At 35.1% G+C, this 12,580-nt stretch overlaps 1 protein-coding gene across 2 annotated transcripts in view; it reads right to left on the bottom strand.

The window, feature by feature from the left end:
• The window catches only part of ZNF407 (zinc finger protein 407), a 386,314-nt gene that overhangs the window by 245,417 nt on the left and 128,317 nt on the right, over positions 1–12,580 (bottom strand). The gene's annotated exons all lie outside the window — the stretch shown is intronic.

Here is a 12,580-nt window from a genome sequence, read left to right as displayed (position 1 = left end):
TATTGAGCTATTTACAAATAAAAGCTAAAAATGGAGATTTCAAAACGCTACCATCTCCTTTAGAACTCATTTGGCACACACGTACCATTATGAGATATGTGCAGATAAGGGACAATCTGTATCTTGTATCAAGGTTTACACAGAGTTAAGATAAGGATCTTAACTTAGATGATAATTATGTAAAAAATTAGAACACAACAGAATGCATTTAATAATAAAATTTTACAGAACAGAATTTAATCTTTATTTAATGATTCAGCAAGCATATCAAAACCATGCAGTGCTTCGGGGACATAGCCATCATCATCAATTACAGCTGCAGTGGAAAAGGCAGAAGTGTCAATTAATAAGAGTTCTGGCTGAATTCCTTTCCTATAACAATTTATAATAAAATAAACTAAGTAAACTAACTGAAATAAAAATACTCAGGAATCTTAAAATAATAAAGCCAGGATTATTTCTTTCCTTTTTAATCCTCTCATCATTTAAAATAAGATGTGTTAACAATGTTACCTTTATAACTCATTAATTTTTTGCTGGCAAAGAGTGGATATGGATTAGACTAAATAACCCTTTCGCCCTTCAGCCAAAAAGTGGCTCGTACAACTGTCTCTCTGGGGAATGGGCCAGCATGTTGCTCGTTATCTATTGGGTGGTGCATCGCGTTAAGCAGAAGCAGAATATCTTTTCGGTTGTTATTAGAGATTAAACGCAGATTAAAACAACATGTACAGGTGCAAAGAGGGCAAGGTGTACGGAGTCTATAATATGACTCCAAACTATGTTCCCCAGAATTCTGTTCCCAGTACGAATGGATCCAGCTAGGGAAAGCCACGTGAGTAATTCTGGTGGAACATCCGAGGGCAGAGAAGTGGGGCAATGGTTCATACGCATTATCATTTATCACCTGGACCACCTAATTGTCATGTGACAACAACAAACACTACTCTCTACAAACTGGGGCTTCCACCAACTTCTCTGACTCTAGACGAATTGATTAAGTTTAAGTAACTGAGGAAGAGACCAAGCAGCTGCTGAAGAAATGCCCCCATCAACGCTGGACACAACATTCAGGGAGTCTCTCTGTCCTCAGGGGCTCCAGCTCATGCTGTAAGCTCCATCTCCCCCTGGTTCTCCCCATGTCCCCACTTCCTCCCTTCTCTGCTGCCTGCCTTATGAATTTCAATTCCAACATCAAATGCAACATCTTACAGAGACTGGTTGAAAAGCTTGCAGTTGTGTAACACCAAATCCCTGTAATAAATTCCTTAACTTTGTTCACATCACACATAAACACAAACACGGATATATCACAGTGGGCATAAATGCCTTATTGATTCAGAATTACAAGATGGAGTGACAGAGATTTACGCATTTCCACCGGAAACAACAAAAAATCAACACCACATATGAAATAATTTTTAAGACATACACATAAGGCAAAGAAAGTGATTTCAGAAAGAATGTTGTCAGACAGTGGAATGAGGTAGGGATGAGCAGACTCCCTGAGTTGAGGCTGCATGGGCCCTGGCTGGGTGGCTCAGTTGGTTGGAGCATTGTTCTGATATGCCAAGGTTGTGAGTTTGATCCCTGCTCAAGGCACATACAAGACACAACTAAGGAATGCATAAGTAAGTGAACAGCAAATCAGTGTGTGTGTGTGTGAAATCAATAAATAATTTTTTTTGAAAAATGAGACTGCACGAAGCCCAGGCAGCTGGACATCACAGGACAGAGTCACAGAGAGGAGAGAACTACACACGCAGAGAGAGAATTCAAGGTCTGCAGAGAGAGTGCATGGAGTATTCAGCTAATTACTGATGGAGGTTTGTGGGGGAAGAAACCACACAGTGGTGGAGTGAACATACACAGAAGAGAGAGCATGACACTCAGCAGTGCATTCACAGGGCCAGCCTGGAGAACCCAAGGGCTCCAGAGTCTCCCAGGAAGCTCAGCCTCAGTAGTAGAGAATAATTAGCCACAGACTGAGTACTGGTCAGAATCTGCTCAAAAGTGAAGCACAAAATGTCAAACTATTTTCAAGTAAATTAACTACATCCCAAAACAAAGCTCAAGAATATTTATTGAAATACAAAATAAACACTAGCAACAAAGTAAAATTCACAATGTATAAAATAAAATGAAAAATTACCAGTCAGGCCGAGAAGGAAGAAAATATGACCCACAAAAAGGAGAATAATTAATCACCTAAAACCAACCAGAACAGACAAGATGTTAAAATTATCAGACAAGGACATTAAAACACCTACCATAGATATATCAAATGGTCAAAAAGAGAATTCCAGGAAATGCAAGCTAAGTTGCTATGAGATGGGAGGAAAGGGCAGGAATTAAGTATTACAAAGGAAAACATGGAACTTGTGGCAGTAATAGATATGTTATCCTCTTTGGGGTATTAATTTCATGGAAACAAATATACACATACACACACACACACACACACACGTATATATGTTTCAAAATTCACTAAATTGTACATTTTAAATGTGTACAGATTTCTGTATGCAAATATTATTTCAATAAATCCTTTTTCCTTTAAGTTAGATTAAAGATAACATTTAAAATGAAGCAAATTTCACAAGGCATATCCTTGAAAAATTCAATTAGAAAACATTAGTATTTCAGACATCATATAAATACTACAGGACAAAGAACCATGCTGATTACTTCTTCATTGCCTTTATGGTTTTTTGACTTGTGAAACGTTAGAGTTCTAGAATAACAGAACGCAACTGCTAGTTTGTGTGCATAAACCAGACACTTTCCCCCAATTGTACATAAGATATCTATAACTTTAAAAAAAAGGAAAAATAGCCAAAATCAAAAGTTGGCTCTTTGGAGAGATCATCAAAAGAAACTGTTAGCTAGAACAATTAAGAAAAAAAAAGATTACAATTATTAAATTACAATAAAATAGGGGAAATTATTTCTGAGGTGACAGAAATAAAAGGGATTAAAATACTACGAACAATTGCGTCCAAATAAATGAGATAAACTAGATGAAACAAATTCCTAGAAAAAACAAATTAAGTATTCTTCAACTATATGAAGGAAGGAACTACTGATACATAACACAGATGAATCATGAAAACACACCACAAGAAGGAAGCCAGCCTCCAAAGGCCACATATTCTATGATCACATATGCACCATATGAAATGCACAGAACAAGCAAATCTGTACAGACAGAAGGCAGATTATGTAGAGGGACGAGGCTGAATAGTACAGAACTCTGCTCAAAAAGAACATTTACAACCCGACCGGTGTGGCTCAGTGGTTGAGCGCTGACCCATGAACCAAGAGGTTGCTGGTTCGATTCCTGGTCAGGGCACATGCCTGGGTTGCAAGCTCGATCCCAACTGTGGGACATGAAGGAAGCAGCCAATTGATGTTTCTATCTCTTTATTTCTCTCCCTTCTTCTCTCCCTCAAATCAATAAAAACATATTTTAAAAATTTTTTTTTGTTTGTTTAAAAAATATTTTTAAAAGAACATTTATACCACTTACTTAGGTACTCATTCTAAAGTTCGCACACTACATGTCTATAAATGGAGAGGTACAATTAATTAGGATACCATGTGTGTCCTGTATTTGGGTAGGTCAAAAATATTATAAAATGATAAAGTAAATAAGTTTTACTCCTCCTTTGAAGTGAAGGAATAAAATTTAAGAAAAAACAGATTTTTCCATGAGGAGAGGTTTATGACAGAGGAAATTATGAGAAAAGGCAAACCCCTTGATTCTGTGTCTAGGCTACAGAATCAATGTGGGCACAGTGAGACTAGAAAGGTGTGTCGTGGACAAATTATAGGGGACCTGACAAACAATGGGATGGAATTTAAATAGTATTCAATGTGTTTATTTTTACTTTTAATAATGACAGAGAAAAAATGAAAATAGTAAACAATCTGTGAGAAACAAATCTGTTCACCAAAAAGAAATTCCAAAACCAGGGAACTCATCTAGCACCCAGATCTTAGTTTAATAAATACAATTGTCCATTAGAAGAATCTAGCACTCTTGGGGGGCGGGGGGGGGGGAGCTGATCCCAAGCCTAGGGTATCTTAGCATGCCAGAAATTTAAAAATACTCAAAGAATGACAGAGACATATCAAAAGTACACAGAAGACAACACAAATAGGCCCCCGATGACCAGTTTGGGGGAATGTCAACACCAAACATACTAAATATAAAAATTACTCCTAGATTTCAAAAAAAATATGTGTAATACTAACAGATAAATTTTAAAAAGCTCTTCCAATTAATAAATATAAAAGTAATAGACAGTCTCCAAAACTACAATGCAATCTTCAAAAATCTGTTGTATTTTTTTCCTCAATAAGCATAAGTAGAGCTGATTATATATTAACAATATTTTATTTTACTTGATAAATCCTGGACTATGTTTTTGTTTTAGAAAACTGCAAAAAAAAAAGGTGACAGAACCTCATACTTCTATAATTTTTATAGACAATAAGATGCTTTATTACTGCAGTTTCTTATTCTCATACTAACTTAATTTCCTGTCCTTACATTACTAGAGAAAAAAATGGTTTATATTATTTGGAGTTTTACTCCCCAAATAAGATATTAAGACTTGGGACTATTATGCTTTCAACCATAACAGCATGCTAAAATATTCACGGGCCCAGTTATTATTAAAACAACACTATGCTTTACCTCAAAACTGAAATTATTAAAAAAAAAACCTCTGAAATTTGCAGGAGAGCACTTTAAACAGTAAAACCATGAGCGCTTCCCAGATATCTCTGCTATTTCTTCTCATCCTTTCACTGTAGATTCAGTACGAAATACAAGAGGAAGGACTCTCATTTACAGAGTACACAGCCCCTAATACTAAGTAATAAGTGCAGCACTTGGGCAAAAATGGATCATTGTTTTAAAAATTCAAATAGATTACTAGACTTATACAGGCTCTCTTCAACCTGAGTTGTTAAAGCAGTGCTTCCTGATACAAAGGTGAGGGGAAGTGAAGAAGGTGAGCTGAAGTAAAGGAAGGGGGGGGGGGGGGGGGGGAGAGCAGAGCAGACCAGAGAGACAGGGGGAGAGAGAAGACATGCATGCAGAGCTCGAATATTCTTACAGCTATGTGTAATATTTTGCAAACTAAAATCGACTGAGATGGAAGCTATTTTGCATGGTACAGTGGCGATGGCTAACTAATGAGAGTTCTGTGGGCTGCATGTTAGTCCCCTGCCTCATCTGCCACCCTAATGACAGCGGCCACCTGCTGTTTTATTGTCACAGCTGGAGCCAGTTCACACTCCTTGGTGCTGAGCTCTGCCCATGAGCACCAAGCTCTCTCCTCGCCTCATTACTTTGATGAACTTTTTATGGTCAGCACCCATGAAGACCTCATCTAGGACTGCAAGACGCAGGCTGGCTTCAGGGCGTACTTCCAGTTCCGTGAGGTGATAATGCACAGTGACACTAGGCTGTCTGTCAGCTAGGGCACAAGTGACTGTACTGTACTTTTGCACTATGGGGCCCACAACAGGTAAAAACGCCATGAAATTCCCATGCTTAATAACGTCCTTCCTCCCTCATTGCGATGTGAAGATCATACGATGCTCCCATAATGAAGCATTTTAAAGGTACATGTTATTATAGAAAACCTAATGTACTGTTTATGATTACTGCCATAAAATTAAAATTCTTTTCATTTTCTATAAAGATTGAAAGACATAGGAAGAATTTTTTTCCTTTAGCTATTAAAGTGAAAAGGGATAAAAATATACAGAATCAAAATATTTGTATTAATAACTACTTTAAAATAAAATTTCATGAGGTGTTTGTGATGTCTCTTAATTTTAGAAGATGCAGTACTGACACATCAGTGGATTTTAAACTAAATCTGCCCTGTGTAATTTTGATGGCAGGAAGGTTGTTCAAATAATAATGTAATGAATACAAAAAGCCTTTCGACCTGTTTCTGATAATTACTGACCAAACATATAGAAGCCATCAAAGTAATGACTACTTGTTGGGGAGCGAGGGGGGGAGAGGGGGAAATTGGAGATAATTTAAAACTTTTAGCAACATATTTTAAAAATGACCAACCCTTATACATCACTGTGTGAAAATTACTGAATATAATTGTATTTATACACATTGACTGATGCCTGATAAAAGTTTAACCTAAGAAACTCTTTGCAGTGTTAAAATATTTCAATGTATTTCCCATATACATACACACTAATATTTTTTAAATATTGAAAAATCATCAAGTAACATTTTAATTTGCTAATGCCTAACAGCTATTAGAAAGCTGAAAACGAGGACATTTATGGATTTATTCAATAGCACTCCAGATGGTGAATTTTTGACCAATTCTCCAATGTTAGCAGCCAATAAATATCAATTTAATTTATTTCAAAATTCTACCTACAAATATATATGGAGATCAAACTGATGGTTGCCAGAAGGGAAGTGGGTGAGGAGATGGGTGAAAAGGTGAGGGAATATTGTCAATAATACTGTGATAACTTTGCATAGTGACGAATGGTTACTAGACTTGGTGTAATGATCATTTCATAAAGCATATAAATGTCAAATCATTATGTTGTACACCTGAAACTAATACAATATTGCTTGCTAACTATACTTAAATTTTTAAAGGAATAGGTATAAAGGAAAATTAGAATTATCACAAAAGAAAGAATGTAATCCTTACTATTCATTTCGTACTCTATGGTAAGAAAATCAACATTTTCCAATCAACCAATCAACACCTATAAGTTCAATATACATTCTTAAATTAGAAGTCATGCTGCCCACAAATCCCCTGAGATAGGCATCCCTACTTCTACAAATAATTATGGCAATTCTTATTGCTATATTTCTATGAAAAAAATACCATATTGATTTTCCGTTGTGTAATACAATCAGAAAAATGTACACGCATTGATATTTCTTAAAAACTGGCCACACTTAAACCAATATTCTCATGATGGACTGATTTAGTTAGCAGGACCTTGATTTAGACCTATCATTCAGATAAAAAATGAAAAATAATGTTAAAAGTCTACCATAAAGAATATACCAATATGCCATGTTTTAGTTAAAGAGAACTAAACTGAAAAACTCAAGAATTGGAAAGAATAATTGTGTCAATTTCATATAAATGTAGGAGAAACAGACAATTTAATTAATAAATAAATGTATATACACAACTAAAAATTCACCATGTTTGTCACTATACAATAAGATTACACTATAATTATTATTTAGGACTTCCTTTAATTTTCAAATATTCTATAATGTCTCAATTTAATATTCTAAAAAAATATAATAAATATAGGCAAGTAAAGCTTTCAAATGAGCTACAAAATTCACTGTATTGATTATGGAGGCAAAGATCCATAAAGTCCAAGAAATCTTGGACTATCACAAATAAAGGCTGACTCTGGGCTATGGATCGGGTCAGAGGTCATCACCCCTCACCACTTTCATTCCCACATTCAGTTATGGCCCACTTCATAATGTGAGGGCTGAAAGTACAAAAAATGAATAAAATTATCTAAAACCCTGGGGAGGAAATCAGATTATAACTGCGATCATTTCCCTAAGTGGGTGACAGATAAAAAGAAGATTTCTGCAGGAATAATGAGTTCATTAATAAATTCTCAGTGCTGACCTATTGCCTGAAAGTCAGGGAAACCAATGTTTTCAGGCAGAGGTTAAACACTAACCTCCAACATAAAATAACTGGGAAGCCAAACTGAAATCGATGAATCAAAGGGCCATGTGACAACAGCAAATCCTTGTATATTGCATCCTAATGATTTAATGTATAGTATTTACTGGAATCTGATTCCAAGTTTAGATTTTGATACACAATTGATTTAATGTCATCTTTTCCAAAGGATAAGAAAACACCACCAAATTAATGCCAATTAACTTTAAATGCATTACAATTTCAAAAATGTTAAAACATGAAAAAACACTTGTTTTAAAAGCAAGAAACAGTTAGAAAATCATAATACACCTACTCTTTTAGAGGCAAAGGTCACATCTAAGAAATATACTATAAACAGCTAAGAAAACAAAATGTTCCAGATAAAGGCAGATGTAGTTTAGTAAAACTTCTTTCACAACATTTTAGATCACAAGACATTATTTCCATTAAAAATACCTGTATGAACACCAATTAGGGAACCTCACAGATTTTAAAACAGTGACGATTTATGAGGATTTTATCACCATCTATCCTACAAGGGAGTGTTATACATTTCAAATAAACTCTTCACTGTTCCTTGTCTGACTTAATAATTTAAAAACTCACAGAGAATCTCTTATTTCATAAATATGAAAGCTTCATATTATCATCATACTATCCTACATCTAACTAAAGAACCACACATTACACAAGAATTGGGACATCTACACACACACACACACACACACACACACACACACACACACACATTCATGACAGGATAAATCCTTTCCAACCATACTGATACCCCTTCTGGCTGAGTCTCAAAGAGGAAAGAAAATTGATTCACCATTTTTACATATGATTCTTCTATCTGATCATATCACCCACTTCCATAGTCTCAGCAATGATATGAGGACAATTCTTAAGTATACTGTTACTTGTATCTGTTACTTGTATATGCATACAAAGAAGACATGCCTATTTGAGGCCTGAATCTCTCTATCAAGCTCAAACTCAGATCCAACTGCCCACTGCATATCTGCACCTGAATAATCTATCGCCATTTCAAATTCAGCACAACTAAAGTTAAGTGTGTCACTGTCCCTCCCACAGTACAATCCCTGATGGCTGTAACTTGCTGCTTCTCCAATGTTCTCTATCTTGGTTAACAGAACACTACTTTCTACCCAGTCATCCAAGGTGCAAATCTAAGTCAACCTTCACTACTCCAGCTCACACTCACACCATCTGGTCACAGAGTCCTACCTAACTAGAGTGTCTCTTGATTCTTCTATCCTCTTCTGTTTATCCACCCATTTCCTTACTTAATGGTGTCCTTGCCTATTTTCTGAACAATTAAAGTAAGGTTGCTAACTGGATTCAATGTCTAATATTATTCTAAAGTCATTCACTGACAAAATTGCAGACATAATATGTATAGTGTAACCACATTGTTTTAACCCCAAACCACAGCACTTACAAGACAGAAACGGAGGCTAACCAGACAAGACACTAAGACAACAGCAATGAAGTGTCTCCTTTACTTTAGTAGAATAATCTGTGAGGACAGATACTGTGAGCTATTGTGGCTACATTCTACAAGGAAGAAACTGAAGATGAAAAACACTTAAACACCCTATCACTGCTTCCAAAATAATATAGGAGTCTATAAAGAATGGTAATTTTCACGTTTTATTTTACTTTAAATAAAACAGCAAAGAGCAGAGTTGAATGCTATATCAATAAATATTCAAAATACAACAAAGCATGATTCAGGTTATCTCTGAAAAATATTAGGTTGAACTAAATAAAATAACAAACTTTATAGAAAAAAGGCAGTCAAAGTCAGCAATTTCGTGTGTCTCAACCTAATTAAGATAACTGGTCTCATCTTGCTTCAAGTTATTTTTCACTGTGTATTTACAAAAGACAAGTATTTCACAGTTCTGCACATTGTGAATTCTCTTTTACATGTAAGAAAGTATGTCCTCTGAAATATCACAGTAAGGGGACTGCCTATGCAACAGTTGTTCCTTCATTATAGCCATGTTCTCTGTCAATATTCTTACTGCTCTTTAAATCTTCCACCTTTCTTCTCTGCTACAAAAACTACAAAAAAAGTGAAGAAAAGATTTGCTCACCATACTTGGTTTGTGAGCTACAGATATGACCACATGAAGAACTGCAGACCATGTAATTACAATGAGGAAGAACTTCAGAAATTCTTTTACTTACTAATGCAGTTTTCCCTTTTGGTGCAAAGTGAGGCAAGAACTGCACTGCTCCTCATCTGTAAATTCTCCCTCTCCCCAGGTTTTATTTCCCATTTTATACTAGGAAATAAAGGTAAAATCCAGCTGGGCAGTTTATTCAGAGCAAATGACAGTTTGCAGATAACTCACTGGGTTTACTGCCTCTATTATTGACAGGAAAGAGGTTCTTGTCATGTCAGGGGGAAGCCTTCATTGTTAGCAAGACTTAGTTGTGTATATTTGACAACCAAGGAAAATTGCTATCACTTGAAATGTACAGATCAGTCATGACAAATAAATATAACATATTTCAGATAAAAAATCAGATAGAAATTATTGACTTTAAAGATAATGCCAAAAAAATTACAAGTCTAAGAACTTGTCTTTACCTCTGGGGTCCCAAAAATGTCACTTCACAGTGTGTTTAGATTTGACCAAATGACTAAAGATAACCAAAATTAAAAACAAAAAAACACATACACATGACTATAGCAGGATATTATAATATTTTGATAAAAATTGTAAAAAGATACTAAATAAACCAGATGCTTATGCTGATTGATCAGCATCCTCTAAAGCCACATGGAAGTCAACTGTAATTAAAAGGCTGATTCATGATCGTGCAGAATAAAGAGCTAGCTTCCTCATAGAAACAGAGCTATCCAAAATGAGGGCTCTCTTCCTTACACTGCCCCATAAAGGTTTTTAAAATCTTTCTTCTTGGACTTTAGATTTGACATAGACTACCATCCTTTTATTAGCAAGACTCTTTCAGAGGTTATAGTATACATCATTTAGGTCATGGCTGTCTTTCATTACATCCCAGTCCAGGTAAGATAAAATAGTCACTTTAATTAAATTCCAAAGGCTGTTTTAGGCTTATTTAGAAGTAAATATAAGACTATTCAAATTATTCATGTGCATATGTATGGTTACTTGTGTGTATAAGAGTATATATATATATATATATATATATATATATACACACACACACACACACATATATGTGTATACATACATTTATATGTTCATACACATTTTATACACACATACATTAACATACATGTATAAGAGCAATAAGGCAAGAGAAAGAAATAAAAGGCATCCCAATAGGGAAGGAAGAAGTCAAACTGTCACTTATTGCAGATGACATGATGCTGTATGTAGAAAACCCTAAAGACTCTACCAAAAAACTACTGGAAACAATAAACAAATACAGTCAAGTTGCAGGATACAAAATCAATGTATAAAAATCCATTGCCTTCCTGAATACCAACAACAAAATTTCAGAAAAAGAAATGGAGAAAACAATTCCTTTTGTAATCGCAACCAAAAGAATAAAATACCTAGGAATAAACTTAAAGAATGTGAAAGACCTATATACTGAAAATTACAAAACATTATTAAAAGAGACTGAAAAAGACACGACGAAATGGAAAAATATCCCGTGTTCATGAATTGAAAGAATCAACATAGTCGAAATGGCCATTCTACCCAAAGCAATATACAGATTTAATGCAATCCTCATCAAAATCCCAATGTCATTTTTTAAAGAAATAGAACAAGAAATCATCAGATTTGTATGGGATGATAAAAGACCCAGAATAGCCAAAGCAATCCTGAAAAAAAAAAAAAAAAGAACAAGGCTGGAGGTATCACGCTACCTGACTTCAAAATATACTACAGAGCTACGATAATCAAAACAGCATGGTATTGGCAGAGAAACAGATACACAGATCAATGCAACAGAATACAGAGCTCAGCTATAAAACCATACATACATAGACAGGTAATTTTCAACAAAGGAACCAGTAATGCACATTGGAGTAAAGATAGTCTCTTCAATAAATGGTGCTGGAAAAACTGGAAAGCCACATGCAAACGAATGAAACTGGATTGCAGTTTGTCCCCATGTACAAAAATTAATTCAAAATGGATCAAAGACTTAGACATAAGACCCGAAACTATAAGTCACATAGAAAAAAATATAGGTACCAAACTTATGGGTCTGGGTGGTAGAGAACATTTTATGGACTTGACCCCAAATGCAAGGGAGGTAAAGGCAAAAAGAAATGAATAGGACTATATCAAACTGAAGAGCATTATGTGCTCCAAATTTAATTAATGATCCAGTCCCTCCACTGCTCCCTCTCCTGCTTACTGCTTCCCACACTGGCAGGAGGGTGTGGGAGGAGACATCATAGTAATGAAAAAGTAAAAGTTCTAAATATTCCCTTCTAGACAATCCTAAACTTTAATAACCAAACTAATAATCTGATGTATACCACAGCTTTAGGGAGGTCAACACTTGAGCCATAGGAAATATTACTTTACTCAGAGAAATCATACATTTTGTGGTAAGAAAAAAACATATTTGGCACTAAAGAAATGAGAAGCAAGCATCTCCAAACACTGAGATATAAAAATGCTTTCCATTTAACAATAAGTCAGTCCGACTTTCTAAATCCCATTGAAATGCAAAAAAAATCTTTATGATACCAGACCAGGGCAAAATATCATGTTAAAAACCACTAATATAATTGAATGTCTCACATGATTTTGATTTGGTCTGCAGTAAATCTGACTAAGTATCATGAACCATATGCCACATACCAAAATTACTAA

Source organism: Myotis yumanensis, unplaced genomic scaffold (genome assembly GCF_028538775.1).
Source record: "Myotis yumanensis isolate MYYU_CA2020_CCGP unplaced genomic scaffold, mMyoYum1.0.hap1 SCAF_7, whole genome shotgun sequence".
In the NCBI taxonomy this organism is placed as follows: domain Eukaryota; kingdom Metazoa; phylum Chordata; class Mammalia; order Chiroptera; family Vespertilionidae; genus Myotis; species Myotis yumanensis.
Note: the sequence above shows the minus strand (reverse complement) of the source record. Positions and strands in the feature narration are given on the sequence as shown.